This window comes from Miscanthus floridulus, chromosome 3, assembly GCF_019320115.1.
Source record: "Miscanthus floridulus cultivar M001 chromosome 3, ASM1932011v1, whole genome shotgun sequence".
NCBI lineage: Eukaryota > Viridiplantae > Streptophyta > Magnoliopsida > Poales > Poaceae > Miscanthus > Miscanthus floridulus.
In genome coordinates, this window is record NC_089582.1 from 30,974,792 (window position 1) to 30,991,828 (window position 17,037).

The 17,037-nt window shown below is 48.3% G+C and overlaps 2 pseudogenes; both read left to right on the top strand.

The window, feature by feature from the left end:
- The first annotated feature begins 162 nt into the window (after window positions 1–162).
- Window positions 163–16,814, top strand: LOC136543445 (putative F-box protein At1g19160; annotated as a pseudogene).
- LOC136542878 (uncharacterized) lies at window positions 6,330–7,115 on the top strand (annotated as a pseudogene).
- Window positions 16,815–17,037: the final 223 nt, after the last annotated feature.

The window sequence follows — 17,037 nt, forward strand, 5'->3', positions numbered from 1 at the left end:
GAATCAAATTCGATCTTCAGCCTCGGCGTCGACCATGGCCATCTCTGGTGTCTAGTCGGCCCACTTTTCCTCCCCATTGCTATAGTTTTTTTTCTCTCGCATCACCTCACACCTACATCTTGACCTGACCCAGCTTTTCACAGATTGCTCTCGGAGGGAGGCATGGAGGGCTGCTCCAAGACGAGCGCTGGTGCGGTGCCCGTCCTCCCCGATGACCCCTGGTGGAGATCCTCTCCCGTGTCCCTGCCATGTCTATCTGTTGCTTCAAGTGTGTCTCCAAGGCCTAGCGCGACCTCATCGCTGACCCTTCCGTAAGAAGCTACCCCAATCCATGCAAGGACTGTTTGTCCAGACGTCCGAGGTCTCTGAGGTTGACAATGTTAAATTGGCCCATACAAGTATCAGTTTTATTGACCTGACAGTGAGATCCGTGCCTCTGGACACTACCCTTCCTTCTCCTTCCTAACGAAAATGACTGGGATCGAGGCCTTCATCTTGGATTCCTGCAACGGGCTTATCCTTTTTGGGCACCGTCAGGAGCCATTTGATCCCCTTTACTATAACGTGTGCAACCCGACCACAAAGCAGTGGTCAGCCATGGCCGCTTGCGGTTCTGGTGAACCGGTAAGCCATGTTAAGTAATCTACTGCTCCCTTGTGTGAACGCGCAATAGGGGAAAGCGACGCCAAAAAGGCTCCCTGCTGTGACACTGTAGCCGCTGCAGGGGCAGGCGCCGAATGGCTCACCCACCGCACTGTACCCACAGCAGGGGCAGGCGCCAAAGTCAGCTCTGCTATCACATCTAGTCACTATAGCAGCATGGAAGCCTGACATGTCTGTGTACTAGAATTAGATGGGTAGAGTTGTATATATAGTTTGCCACTGCAAACTCAGTAAAGAGAGCGAGTTCAGTTTGCCATCTCCTCTGCAGAGCTCCGGCCAACGCTGGTGCTTGAGCTGAGTGTGTGTGTACTCTGTTCTCCCTCCCATCTTCTACCTCTAGCCATAGTGTGTGGTAGCAAATGATAGTTTGTGACCGACATCGCTAGTGTGTGCTCGACAACAATAGTGAGTGGTCAGATATCTCCGTGCCGGTGATCCTATGGGCTAACAAGTGGTATCAGAGCCATACAAACACCGTCGCCGGACTAACCGCTGGCGATGACACATGGTTTGGAGATGGGCGACAGCAGCGAAGCTGCTATGGCTGCCCAACCACGACAAGAGGTCGTTGTGCGCACGGTGCAGGAGGTCAGCGGCACTAGTTGGCCGACGCTGACTCGCATCAACTATAGCAAGTGGTCGGTGACCATGAAGGTCAAGCTCAGAGCCCGACGACTCTGGAATGCTGTTGACAAGGGCACCAAAAACGAAGAAGACAACATGTCAACATTGGAGGCTATCCTCGCTGCTGTACCGACGGAGTACAGGGAGCCATTGGGGGTGAAGAGCTCTGCTAAGGAGGCGTGGGAGGCCATTACGGCGATGTGCGTCGGTTCCGACCGCGCAAAGAAGGCAACGGCCCAGCTTCTGAGGCAGGAGTACGCCAACCTCAAATTCAAGGATGGTGAATCGGTGGAGGACTTCTCCCTCCGCCTGCAGATGCTCATCAGCAAGCTGAAGGGCCACGGCGTCACCATCAACGAAGAAGAGGTAGTCTCTAAGTACCTCCACTCTATGCCAACGAAGTACATCCAGATCGCTCTCTCCATAGAGACGATGCTGGATCTGTTCACCCTCACCATTGAGGATGTGACTGGTCGGTTGTGGGCGGTGGACGAGTGCATAGAATAGGCAACAGCAATGAAGGACAGCGGCAAGCTGCTGCTGACAGAGGAGGAGTGGGCTGCCCGGAGGAACTCCGGGGTAGCCTCCTCCAGCCGTGGTGGCGATGGCAAGCGCCGCGGCAAGGCTTCTTCGAAGAAGAAGAAGCGGGTCAACCCCAACGCCTGTCGGCGCTGCGGGAAGACGGACCACTAGGCAAGGGAGTGCCCAAATTGCAAGCAGGAGAAGAAGGCTGAAGCTCATCTGGCGTAGGCTGATGATGATGATGAGTCCACTATCTTGATGGCGACGTTCTGTGCACTGCATGACGTTGAGACCGAGGAGAAGAAAGTGGTGATGGCGGTTGAAGGGCCTAGGAAGGTCCTGAAGGCTGTCAACGTCAACGAACCACGCACCCAAGTCCACCTTGGACGTGTGGGCGGTGAGCAGGAGCAGCGGTGGTATATAGACTCTGGTGCCAGCAACCACATGACGGGCTCCAAGGCAGCCTTCTCCAAACTCGACGACGACGTGACCGGCATGGTGAAGTTCGGTGATGGCTTAAGGGTGGCAATCCGAGGGCGCGGCACCATCATCTTCATGTGCCAGAACAGTGAGCACTACGCGCTAACGGATGTATATTACATTCCACAGCTTGAAAGCTCTAGTTTGGTTTTGGTTAATTGATAAAACCCTAAGTGCTAACCTAGTTTATCAAAGTGATTATGAGATAGGTAGCACTACTCCAAGTGATGAAGCAATGGCGAAGATCATGACGATGGTGATGGCATGGTGATGATCAAATGCTTGAACTTGAAAAGAAGAAAGAGAAAAACAAAAGGCTCAAGGCAAAGGTATAAATAGTAGGAGCTATTTTGTTTTGGTGATCAAGACACTTAGCGAGTGTGATCACATTTAGGTTAGATAGCCGTACTATTAAGAGGGGTGAAACTCGTATTGAAATGTGGTTATCAAAGTGCCACTAGATGCTCTAACTCATTGCATATGCATTTAGGATCTAGTGGAGTGCTAACACCCTTGAAAATGCTTGTGAAAATATGCTAACACATGTGCACAAGGTGATAGACTTGGTGGTTGGCACATTTGAGCAAGGGTTAGAAACTTCACCGGCAGAGTGTCCGCCCGTAGAGTGCGGACAGTCCGATGGTGCCACCGACGCCCTATACAGAAAAGATAGGGGTTCACAGAGTGACCGGATGCTGGTGGTGCAGTGACCGGACGTTGGGTTCAGAGTCCGGTCAGTGACAACAGTAAGCACACGGTCTCGGTCTTGTGACCGGACACTGGCGTGTAAACTGACCGGATGCTCATGGTCTGAGTCCGGTCAGTGCTGACGTACGCTGATGTAAGGCGCATAGAGGAAACGTTGAGTGACCGAACGCCGGGTGAGTCCAGTCGAGCGTCATGAAATTTCGCGCTTGGAACCTTACTAGAAACGATCGGATGCTGGGGTCCTGCGTCCGTTCACTTTCTAACTGACGCGTCCGGTCAATATGACCGGAGCGTCCGGTCACCCCGTGTTGTGCCCAGTAAAGGGGTACAACGGCTCTATTTCATGGGGGCTTCTATTTAAGCCCCATGGCTAGCTCAAGCTCACTCTCTTGGCCATTTGCATTGACATAGGAACCTTGTGAGCTTAGCCAAAGCCCTCCCACTCATCTCCATCATTGATCCATCATCATTGTGAGATTGGGAGAGAATCCAAGTGCATTGCTTGAGTAATTGCATCTAGAGGCACTTGGTGTTCATGTTTTGCTACGGGATTCGCTTGTTGCTCTTGGTGGTTGCCACCACCTAGACGGCTTGGAGCAGCGGAGGAGGATTTGTTGGAGATATGCCCTAGAGGCAATCATAGAGATGATGATATTCCATTGTATCCATGTTTCATATTGTGTTCCTTGAATATCCATTAAAGGCTACTTGAATTGATTTGCAATTATGTGAATTGTATGTGAAACTCTTTACTTGTATGGTTATTCTAGAGCTGTCCCTAGTCAGAGTACATATGAGGACACACATGAATATTAGACTTGTACATGTATTAGCTGATGACTATGTTTCACAAGTCATGGACATGAAGATGTCAAACTAATAATGTGGGCACGTGTACAGACATGTGCTAGGACCGACCCAACTCGAGATATAGTTACATAGTTCTCTTTACACAACGTGTACGCTTTGTCCTTAGACCTGAGATTGTTGCATGCACTCAAGATGTGAATTGACTTACTTAGGGGCTATCAAACGCTACTCCATAACTGGGTAGTTATAAAGGTAGCTTTCGGGTTTGTTAGGAAGCATGCTGTGAGGCATGATCAGTCAAGATGGAATTTGCCCCTCTCTACTTGAGAGAGATATCTCTGGGCCCCTCGAGTGATCGAATCCGGAAATGCATGGCCATGCTACGTGAGGTTAAGAGTTAACCTAGAAAGGGATTTTGAATCACAGGATCGAGAAAGAGAGGTCGGCTTGGAGCTAGACCAAATATCGTGAGGCAAAGGGAATAGCATGTACATTATGTTGTGATGGTTCGTCTGATATGATCTTCGTGTGCGTATAGGAGTTGGCATGTCTTGCTAGAGGCCGCTACCAACTATTGGCCGAGTAGAAGTACTCACGTCATGTCTATACGTATGTGAACCTATAGGGTCGCACACTTAAGGGGCTGGAAGCCCAATGAGGATCTGATCCGAATTGGACCAAGTTTAGAAGTACTAATGGGCCTCGGACCTAGAGGCCTATCAGGGACCTCTATATATTGAGGGGTGGGGGCGGCTTAGGGTTTGGACCCTTTTGGCACAGCAGTTGCTGCTCCATCTTCCATGCCCAGCAGCTGTTCATCTCCCAAGCCCTCACCGAGTTGCACTCGTGGATCTAGCAGTCTGGCTTGCGACGCTTCCTCCCTGCACGTGTGGATACGTTGGAGGTGTTGCATCTGCAACACTTGGACGAGCCGCTGCACGAGGAGGACGCCGCTGAATGTTTGACGTGGAGGCGATCAACTACTCTACTTTGACGCGGTGATCGACTACACTACCCTGACGCGCCTCATCAACTTCCGCATCTACGCATCTAGTGGTAATCCCGTGATCTGTAACAATAGTATTCCTGTTTTATGCGGTAGAAATAATTTTTGTGCTAGCGTAGCCTACCTCGTATTGCTACAGTGGTATTGGAGCAGTTGCAGTTTTGTTATGGATTCGGAATGTGTGCATATGGAGATATGCGCGGTTGTAGATGAGTCTCTGATCATGGTTCGTGATTTTACCGTGTTGGTATTGTAACGATCTACTCGTACCGGTCGGAATTCCGCCATCCGAGTTAAGTGATACATGTAAATCCAGTCATGGCAAGATGGAGATCAATCAGATTGATCGAATCGAACTTAGGTCAAGTGCCGAGCGCATGTGATGCGCAGCGGTGATAGATTGGATCTACTGCCGGGCGCCGCCGGGGTGCAAGAAAAAGTGATGTTCGGTAAAACAGCCATAACTTTTGCATACGACCTCGGATTGAGACAAATTTTATATGAAAATTGATCTACAGAAAAAATTACATCCGATTCTCACGGCCTTTGGCAGTTTTGCTGAAATTAGATTTGCGAAAAATGGCCGGGAAGATGGTGTTTTCGGCGTTTTAAGATTAGACGTCGGAATCGGTTAACTCTGTTTTGCAGGAATTTAAGACTGGTATAGCCCTTATGTGTATGTGATGCATGTATGTAATTAATTCATGGCTTACATGTCATGAGTATGACAATATGGCTGGAGCCACAAAGATATTGTCAATTTGATGTAATGGCCTGTGTGCCAAACTGTGATGATCCTATCCGCGACTATGTAATTTTCTTCACTACCTTGCGTTAGTGATAGCTAGTCTTGGTGGACTCATCACTGAAGGATGGCATACATGGATCATGGAGATGGAGATCATCATGAGGAACAGTTCGATGGAGATGGAGATCCCCAAAGGAACAATGGGCTATACCATGTCATATCTGTGTTAATGCCGTTCTTACTATATTCTACTTTCACGTGCAATAATGTTTTGTCTACATGCGATGGTGAAGTAGAACGATCCCTCGGAAATGTTTAAGTTAAAATGCTTCCCCAAACCTTGCACTGTCATGTGTCTTGTACAATCGGTGGTGGGTCTATGAAATTAGGGTGCCACTGGTTTTCCTTGACTAGACAGGTTTGTATCGGATACTTACACGCATAAGGGTTGGTTTGCTTAACAAGGTCATCTTAACGGTTAAGGACTTTGGGGCATGAAGGTTGGGCGCCGAGACATGGAGATGTCACCCAACAATAGGAGTCATATGTGATATGATTAGCAAAGAGTTGCTTACCGATCTACCTTGACTACTAGCGGTGATGCTAAAACTCACTAGTAGACTTGTTAGTTGTGGATCCTGAATCACTAAGTATCAATAGAGGGATATTGATTTTAGTGGGAGTAGAGTCTGTTAAGAGTTTAATGTGATTTACTCTATCATGGATACTTTTATCTTAGTATTTTGCATTATTATTTATTGTAGATAAATGGCACCTAGCAACACCGCACCGTTTGCTTTGCATTCAGTTCTTGAGAAGGACAGGTTGAATGGAACAAACTACACGGATTGGATCCGTAACCTGAGAATTGTTCTCAGGGCTGATAAAAAGGAAGATGTTCTGGACACCCCATTACCAGAAGAACCTACTGATGATGCACCTGCTGCCATTAAGAATGCTTACAAGAAAGCATGTGATGCTAATCTCGAAGTAAGCTGCCTTATGCTTGCTTGCATGGAACCCGAACTGCAGATGCAGTTTGAAACAAATCATGAGGCGTACGATATGATCATGGCGCTTAGAGACATGTTCTAGACACAGGCTAGGACTGAAAGGTTCAATGTGTCTAAGGCTTTTGTGGAAAGCAAGCTAGCAGAAGGCGTAGCAGTAGGGCCACACGTAATCAAGATGGTTGGTTATGTTCAACGGTTGGAGAAGCTAGGCTTCCCACTGGGCCAAGAGTTGGCCACTGATTTCATTCTTTCGTCTCTTCTGCCTAGCTATGGGAACTTCATCTCGAACTACCATATGCATGGGGAGGAGAAGGGTCTGAATGAACTGTGCGGCATGCTTAAAACAGCAGAGGGTGACATTAAGAAAAGCGCTGGAAGCAGCCATGTGATGGCAATACAGAACAAGCCTAGCTTTAAGAAGAAGGGCAATTCTTGGAAGAAGGGCAAGGCTGTGAATTCTAAGCCAAACCTAGCGCCCAAGGTTAAAGCTAGACCTGCTCTAGACAAAGAGTGCTTTTATTGTCGCGAACTTGGTCACTAGAAGAGAAATTGCAAGCAGTATCTGGCTTCGTTGAAGAATGGCGGAAGTAAGAGTACTTCCACCTCAGGTACGCTTGTTATTAATGTTATAGGCAACATTTTTCTCGCTGATACAATTATTAATTCTTGGGTATTTGATACCGGATTGGTTGCTCATATTTGCAATTCGATGCAAGGACTGATAAAAAGTAGAAGCGTTGAAAGAGGGGAAGTTGATTTCCGTGTGGGCAATAATGCAAGGGTTGCTGCGTTGACCGTCAGGACGATGCAACTCCACCTCCCGTCAGGATTTATCATGGAGTTGAATAATTGTTATTTCGTTCCTAGTTTAAGTCGAAACATTATGTCTCCTTCATGCTTGATGAAGGATGGTTATTCATTTGCGAGTGAAAACAATGGTTGTGTGATCTCTAAGAATAATATGTTTATGGCTTTTGCACCCATTGTGAATGGACTGTTTGTTTTAAGTCTTGATGATTCACCTGTCTATAATATAAGTGCTAAAAAGCCTTGGCTTAATGAGTTAAGTCGTACCTATATGTGGCATTGTCGTTTAGGTCATATAAGTGAGAATCACATGAAGAGGCTCCATTCTAATGGGCTTTTAACTTCGTTTGATTTTGAATCATACGAGACATGTGAGGCTTGCCTGCTGGGCAAGATGACCAAGACGCCTTTCACAGGTTTTCTTGAGAGGGCGGCAGACTTGCTGGAACTCATACATACTGATGTGTGCGGACCAATGAGTACGACAGCAAGAGGCGGATTCCAATACTTCATAACCTTCATTGACGACTTTAGTAGATATGGCTATGTCTACTTAATGAAACATAAGTCTAAGACATTTGAAAAATTCAAGGAGTTTCAGAGTGAAGTAGAGAATCAACGTGGCAAGAAAATTAAGGCTTTGCGATCTGATCGTGGAGGCGAATATTTGAGTCATGAGTTTAGCAATCATCTAAAGAGTTGCGGAATTGTTCTACAGCTTATGCCACCTGGAATGCCTCAGAGAAATGGCGTGTTCGAGCGACGTAATCGAACTTTGTTGGACATGGTTTGGTCTATAATGAGCCAGTCAGACCTACCGTTATCATTTTGGGGATACGCTCTAGAAATAGTCGCTTTCACATTGAATAGGGTACCGTCTAAGTCCGTAGTTAAGACACCACATGAGATGTGGACTGGTAAGAGTTCCAGTTTGTCTTTTCTAAAAATTTGGGGTTGTGAAGTTTATGTCAAACGACTTATGACAGATAAACTAACACCCAAGTCAGACAAATGCTTTTTCGTGGGATATCCGAAGGAAACTTTAGGGTATTACTTCTACAACCGATCAGAGGGCAAAGTGTTTGTTGCTCGGAACGGTGTTTTTCTTAGAGAAAGAGTTTCTCAAAAGAGAGAAAAGTGGACAGAAGTTGTATCTTGAAGAAGTTCAAGATGAGCCAGTTGGGAAGGACTCTATGAGTGATGCTAATGTAGCAGAACAAGTTCAGATACCCGTGGCAATAGAAACACCACCACAACCACGAAGGTCAGCAAGAATCCATGAGTTACGTGGGGATTTGTTATTGTTAGACGATGACGAACCTGCGACTTATGCGGAAGCAATGATGGACTCAGATTCCGAGAAATGGCAAAGTGCCATGGGATCCGAGATAGATTCCATGGGAAACAATCAAGTTTGGAACTTGGTTGACCCGCCTGATGGGGTTAGACCCATAGAGTGCAAATGGATCTATAAAAAAGAAAAAGGATATGGATGGAAACGTTCACGTCTATAAAGCTCGACTTGTTGCAAAGGGTTTTCGGCAAGTTCAAGGAATTGACTACGACGAGACTTTCTCGCCGGTAGCGATGCTTAAATCTATCCGGATCATTCTAGCAATAGCTGCTTATTTCAATTATGAGATATGGTAGATGGATGTTAAAACAGCCTTTCTAAATGGAAATTTGGATGAGGATGTGTATATGATACAGCCCGAAGGTTTTGTTGATCCAAACAATGCTGGAAAAATTTGCAAGCTTCAGAAATCCATTTATGGGTTAAAGCAAGCATCTCGGAGTTGGAACATTCATTTTGATGAAGTGGTCAATGGGTTTGGCTTCCGTCAGAATGAAGAAGAACCTTGTGTTTACAAGAAGGAAAGTGGGAGCGCTGTTGTATTTCTGATCTTGTATGTGGATGACATATTATTGATTGGGAATGACATTCCTATGTTGCAATCCGTAAAGACTTCACTGAATAATATTTTTTCTATGAAGGATTTAGAAGAAGCAACATACATTTTGGGCATCAAGATCTATAGAGATAGATCGAAGAGGCTTATAGGATTAAGCCAAGATACATACATTGACAAGGTGTTGAAATGGTTCAACATGGAACAATCCAAGAAAGGGTTCTTGCCTATGTCACATGGTATGCGCTTTAGCGATAAACAGTGTCCTTCGACAGCTGATGAGCAGAAGCGAATGAGTAAGGTTCCATACGCCTCAGCAGTTGGTTCCATCATGTACGCCATGATATGTACTCACCCAGATGTCTCATATGCTCTAAGTGTTGCGAGCAGGTACCAAGCTGATCTAGGAGAGAGTCACTGGACACTTGTTAAAAACATTCTTAAGTACTTGAGAAGGACTAAAGATGTGTTCCTAATCTATGGAGGTGAGGAGGAGCTCGTTGTAAATGGTTACACCAATGCTAGCTTCCAAACTGACACAGATGATTCACAGTCTCAATCAGGTTTTGTGTTCACAATAAATGGTGGTGCTATAAGTTGGAAAAGTTCCAAGTAGGAGACGGTGATAGATTCTATAGCAGAGGCCGAGTACATTGCAGCTTTTGGAGCTATGAAGGAAGGTGTTTGGATGAGGAGGTTCCTCATTGAACTTGGTGTGTTTCCAAATGCGTCTAGCCCATTGAATCTACATTGTGACAACAATGGGGCAATTGCGCAGGCTAAGGAACCAAGGAATCACCAAAAGAACAAACATGTACTGTGGAAATTTCACCTCATTCGAGAGTTCGTTAGACGAGATGAGATCAAGATGTGCAAGATACACACAGATTTGAATGTTGCAGATCCTTTGACAAAGGCTCTTCCACAGCCTAAGCATGAGGCGCACATGAGAGCTATGGGTATTAGATATCTTCTAGATAGACTCTAGTGCAAGTGGGAGACCGTTGGAGATATGCCCTAGAGGCAATCATAGAGATGATGATATTCCATTGTATCCATGTTTCATATTGTGTTCCTTGAATATCCATTAAAGGCTACTTGAATTGATTTGCAATTATGTGAATTGTATGTGAAACTCTTTACTTGTATGGTTATTCTAGAGTTGTCCCTAGTCGGAGTTCATGTGAGGACACACATGAATATTAGACTAGTACATGTATTAGCTGATGACTATGTTTCACAAGTCATGGACATGAAGATGTCAAACTAATAATGTGGGCACATGTACAGACATGTGCTAGGACCGACCCAACTCGAGATATAGTTACATAGTTCTCTTTACACAACGTGTATGCTTTGTCCTTAGACCTGAGATTGTTGCATGCACTCAAGATGTGAATTGACTTACTTAGGGATTGTCAAACGCTACTCCGTAACTGGGTAGTTATAAAGGTAGCTTTCGAGTTTGTCAGGAAGCATGCTATGAGGCATGATCAGTCAAGATGGAATTTGCCCCTCTCTACTTGAGAGAGATATCTCTAGGCCCCTCGAGTGATCGAATTCGGAAATGCATGGCCATGCTACGTGAGGTTAAGAGTTAACCTAGAAAGGGATTTTGAATCATAGGATCGAGAAAGAGAGGTCGGCTTGGAGCTAGACCAAATATCGTGAGGCAAAGGGAATAGCATGTACATGATGGTGTGATGGTTCATCTGATATGATCATCGTGTGCATATAGGAGTTGGCATGTCTTGCTAGAGGCCGCTACCAACTATTGGCCGAGTAGAAGTACTCACGTCATGTCTATACGTATGTGAACCTATAGGGTCGCACACTTAAGGGGCTGGAAGCCCAATGAGGATCTAATCCGAATTGGACCAAGTTTAGAAGTACTAATGGGCCTCGGACCTAGAGGCCTGTCAGGGACCTCTATATATTGAGGGGTGGGGGCGGCTTAGGGTTTGGACCCTTTTGGCGCAGCAGTTGCTGCTCCATCTTCCACGCCCAGCAACTGTTCATCTCCTAAGCCCTCACCGAGTTGCACTCGCGGATCTAGCAGTCCGGCTTGCGACGCTTCCTCCCTACACGTGTGGATACCTTGGAGGTGTTGCATCTGCAACACTTGGACGAGCTACTGCATGAGGAGGACGCCGTTGAACATTTGATGTGGAGGCGATCGACTACTCTACTTCGACGTGGTGATCGACTAAACTGCCCCAACGCGCCTCATCAACTTCCGCATCTGCACGTCTAGTGGTAATCCCATGATCTATAACAACGGTGTTCCTATTTTACGCGGTAGAAATAATTTTTGTGCTAGCGTAGCCTACCTCGTATTGCTACAGGATTGGCACGAGTTGGTGATTGTTCGTGGCCATCTCCGGTGTTTGTGAGGTGATTTGTACCTTCCCCGGCGGAGCACCGAAAGGTAACTCTAGTGGATTGCTCGTGTCATTGAGTTACCTCACTTGTGGGTAGGTTCTTGCGGTGTCCAATTGTGTGGACGAGGTTCGTGTAATACCTCTTAGCCACCGAACCACCAAGTGTTGGTCGATACAACGAGGACATAGCGTGTTGGCAAGCACGTGAACCTCGGAAGAAAATTGGTTGTCTCTTGCCCTTTGGTATTCTCCCGGTGATTGATAAGGTATTCATCTTGTGATTGGTTCACTCCTCCATGCGGCGGTATAATCACCTCACTTACTCTTTTACATCTCCGCAAACTAGCTACAACAAGCTCTTTAGTGTAGCTAGAATTGAGAGCTTGCTTTGTGGATTAAGTTCATCTAGTGGAGCTCTTTAGTGTAGCAATTGTGAGAGCTCTTAGTGAGTAGTTACCTAGTTGATTGTGTGCCTAGTGATCATAACAACTAGAATTGTTGGATAGGTGGCTTGCAACCCTTGTAGAGCTAGAGCAAGTTTGCTTATCGCTATTTGTCATACTAATCAAATTGCTCTAGTTGGTTTGTAGATTTTTAAATAGGCTATTCACCCCCCTCTAGCCATATTAAGACCTTTCATAGCTACATTCAAGCATTATCAGCATTGGCCAGCTAGATGAGCGCGGTAGCGAGGTACTGATCAAGGACGGCATCCTCAGGATCAGGGATCAGGAACATCGCCTTCTTGCCAAGGTAAAGAGGTCCCGGAACTAGTTGTACCTGCTTGACTTAAAGGTGGAGCAGCCAATGTGCCTGGCAGCATGGCACACCAAGGAGCCGTGGCTGTGGCATGCCCGGTTCGGCCATCTCAGCTTCAACGCGCTTGGTCGGCTGGAGAAGATGGTCCGAGGGCTGCCCCACATCAAGCATGGAGGTGAGCTGTGTGACAGCTGCCTGGCCGGGAAGTAGAGGAGGCTGCCGTTCCCAAAGGCGGCCAAGTATCGCATGGTGGACGCTCTCGAGCTCGTCCACGGCGATCTCTGCGGGCCAATCACGCTAGCCACAAATGGTGGTTGGTGGTACTTCCTCCTACTCATGGACGATTGTAGTCGCTATATGTGGCTGCAACTCCTAACGAGCAAGGATGAGGCGGCGGTGGCGATCAAGAAGTTCAAGATGCGCACGGAGGCAGAGAGCGGTAAGAAGCTGCGCGTGCTGAGGACTGATCGCTGCGGTGAATTCACTTTGATGGAGTTTGCTGCGTACTGCGTGGATCAGGGTGTGGTGCGACACCACACTACGCCATACTCGCCACAACAAAATGGTGTGGTGGAGCGATGGAACCAGACGGTGGTCGGCATGGCTTGATCCATGATGAAGGCCAAGGGCATGCTGGTCAGGTTCTGGGGTGAGGCGGTGACCACGGCAGTGTTCATCCTCAACCGTGCACCCACCAAGGCCCTGAAGGGCAAGATGTCGTTCGAAGCTTGGTATGGGTGCAAGCCGAACGTGTCCTTCCTTCGGACATTCGGCTGCATCGGCCATGTCAGGAAGACGAAGCCGGTCCTCACCAAGCTGGAGGACAGGAGCACACCGATGGTGCTCCTGAGTTATGCGGAGGGTACCAAGGCGTACCGGCTCTATGACCCACGCGGAGACAAGGTGCTTGTCTCACGCGACGTCGTGTTCGACGAGAAGGCAGCTTGGGACTAGAATAGTTCGAGCACGGGGGAAGCTGGCCGCTTCACCAGCACCTTCGTCGTCGAGCACTTGGTCATCCACGGTGGTGGAGATGCTGGAGAGGAGGTGCAGACCACTCCAGCAACAGAGCCAAGCACTTCTGGGGAGGTGTCGAGCACTCTGGGTGGAGTGCCGAGTACTCCAGGAGTGGTGCCAAGCGGTCCTGTAGTGGTGCCGACCACTCTAGGATGGGTGTCGAACACTCCCGTAGCGGAGCCAAGAGGTCTTGTAGTGGTGCTGACCACTCCAAGACTAGGGCTGAGCACTTCTACAGTGTGCAGACCATTCCAGGAGTGGTGACAAGCGATCCAGGACTAGTGCCGAGCACTGCAGTCGGGGTGCCGAGCACTCTAGGTGCTATGCCGAGCACTCCGGTGGAACAGAGAACTCTATCGATGCCAATCGAGTTTGCCTCACCTCCAAACGACATCACGGAGTTCATGGATGCCTTCCACGACGGTGAGGAGGTGCGGTTCCGCAGGCTGGATGACATTGTCTACGACACAGGGCCCTTAGGCCTGGCGGGTCGGCTGCTCAATGACCCAGAGCTGCTTCTCGTTAGTGTAGAGGAACCACCCACATTCGCGCTAGCCGAGCTCGATAGAAAGTGGCGATGAGTGATGCTGGAGGAGATGAAGGCGATCGAGGGAAACGAGACTTGGGAACTCGTCGATCAACCTCTAGGATGTCGTCCAATCGGCCTGAAGTGGGTGTACAAGGTCAAGCGGGACGAGCACGACGCCATTGCCAAGCACAAAGCGCGCCTCGTGGCCCGAGGCTTTGTCCAGCGCAAGGGCATCGACTTCGAGGAAGTCTTTGCGCCGGTAGCGCACATGGAGTCTGTCCAACTGATTCTGGCTTTGGCAGCAACAAAGGACTGGCGCGTCCATCATCTAGACGTAAAATCAGCCTTCCTCAACAGTGAGCTGACGGAGATGGTCTTCGTCAGGCAACCTCTAGGTTTTGCCATCAAGGGAGCGGAGCATAGGGTGCTCCGACTGCATAAGGCGCTCTACGGGCTGCGGCAGGCCCCACGAGCGTGGAACGCCAAGCTTGATGCCACGCTGGCCGAGCTTGGGTTCACACGATGCGCAACCGAGCATGCGCTCTACACGCGGCGATGGGAGAAGGAGGAGCTCGTCGTCGGCGTGTATGTGGACGACTTGATCATCACCGGCGCGCGTGCGGAGGACATCGACAGCTTCAAGCGCGAGATGGCGACTCATTTTCGAATGAGCGATCTTGGCGCGCTCTCCTACTACCTTGGCATCGAGGTGAGACAGGTGAAGGAGGCGCTCACGCTCGGTTAGAGCGCGTACGCCTCAAAGCTGTTGGAGCGGAGCGGCATGACTGAGTGCAAGCCTTGCGTAACTCCGATTGAGGAGCGGCTGAAGCTGACGAAGGCCAGTACCACGGTGAAGGTAGATGCAACGCTCTACCGGAGCATCATCGGTGGTCTGCGCTACCTAGTCCACACGAGGCTAGACATTTTGTTCGCCGTGGGCTACGTCAGCCGCTTCATGGAGGATCCCAGAGAGGATCATTGGGCTACGGTGAAGCGGCTGCTGCGCTACGTCAAGGGGACGGTGGATCAAGGGATCATCTTCCCCAAGACCGGCGGAAGTAGGCTGCAGCTCACTGTGTTCAGCGATGCAGACATGGCGGGGGACATCGACGGATGGCGGAGCACCTCTAGCGTGCTCGTTTTTCTCAGGTTGGCTCCAATGTCATGGCTGTCGCTGAAACAGAAGGTGATGGCGCTATCCACGTACGAGGCAGAGTACGTGGCGGCGGCTACAGCGGCGTGCCAAGCTGTGTGGCTGCACCGGCTGTTGGGCGAGCTGACCGGTGTGGAAGCTCATCCACCAGCACTGATGGTGGACAACCAGGCCACCATCGCCCTCGCGAAGAATCCGGTTCTCCACGACCGGAGCAAGCACATCGATGTCAAGTTCCACTTCCTTAGGGACTGTGTCGATGGAGGGCAGATCGTCATCGAGTTCATCAAAACTAGTCGGCAACTCGCGGACGTCCTCACCAAGCCGCTTGGCCGTCTTCGACTCACGGAGCTGAAGAAGATGATCGGCATGGAGGGGTTCTAGGGTTAGCAGCAGGATTAGGGGAAGAATTGTTAAGTAATCTGCTGCTCCCGTGTATGAACATGCAACAGGGGAAGGCGGCGCCGAAAAGTCTCTTTGCTATGACACTGTAGCCGCTGCAGGGGTAGGCGCCGAACGGCTCACCTGCTGCACTGTAGCCACAGCAGGGCAAGCGCCAAAGTCAGTCCTCTTGTCACATCTAGTCACTATAGCAGCATGGCAGCCTGACATGTCTGTGTACTAGGATTAGATGGGTAGAGTTGTATATATAGTTTGTCACTGCAAACTCAGTAAAGAGAGCGAGTTCAGTTTGCCATCTCCTCTGCAGAGCTCCGGCTAACGCTGGTGCTTGAGCTGAGTGTGTGTACTCTGTTCTCCCTCCCGTTTTCTACCTCTAGCCATAGTGTGTGGTAGCCAACGACAGTTCATGGTCGGCATCGCTAGTGTGTGCTCGGCAACACTAGTGAGTGGTCGGATATCTCCGTGCCGGTGATCCTGTGGGCTAACAAGCCACACCTATTTGGCTTTCGCTCCGGCCATCTCCTATCACTTTCACTTGGTCCAGTTCCAGATCCGCGATCTTTATGAGGAGTTTGTGTCGTTGCATGCTTACTCATCTGAAACTAGGACCTGGAGTCAAAACCAAATTGATGAACAAAAAGAGCAAGGACAGTTGAAAGGCTAGCATCATCAGTTTACACTAGACATTGAGACTGACAACCATCTTTGGACCTTTGTTAATGGCTTCCTACATGTGATAGTTAGTTGCTCAGATCTACAGCACATACTTGTTGTAGATGTACAAGGGAAGGCAAGAAGGCTGATCACCGTACCAGGTATGGCTGGTGGGAGGCACAGGCACACCTATGTTTGGTATTTAGGTCAATCCCAAGGGCACCTACATTGCGTGACTCTAGAGTCTACTGATAAAGATAACGACAAACTATCCACCTGGGTTCTTCAGGATTATGATACACAGGAATGGGTGTTGAAGAACACTGTGGACTTGAACTCTTTGGATGTCTTTGGAGAAACAAGAGACTTGTCAGAGTTTAAAGTGGTTGACATTCATCAAGACTGTAATGTGGTTTTCTTTCTTCAGGAGTCCTGTAAACTGACAGCATACGACATGAACCATAAGGAAGTGAGTGTCATTGCGACTTTCAAAGATCACAAAGACCCGTGTGATTTTGCTCGTTACGTTCCCTATTTCTTAGAATCACCGGTCTCACAAATAAGCACTGAAAGTGTGTGCTCTAAGTATGAGCTAGCAGCTTGGTTAAATTCTAGTAGACTCAGGTGAAATGTTCTGCTTGTGCTTGGATGTATGCCTTCTTAATTAGTACTACAAGCCTGTTGAGACATTGGATGTATGCCTTCTCATGCTTTTGATCTAATTAGTACTGCAAGCCTATTGAGACATTTATGTAGTGTACTTATGGATGCTAGTTATATTAATGAATGTTGTTGCACAAGTTGAACAATTTCGATTTTTGGTGATAAGTTTTATGATTAGCATGTATTTT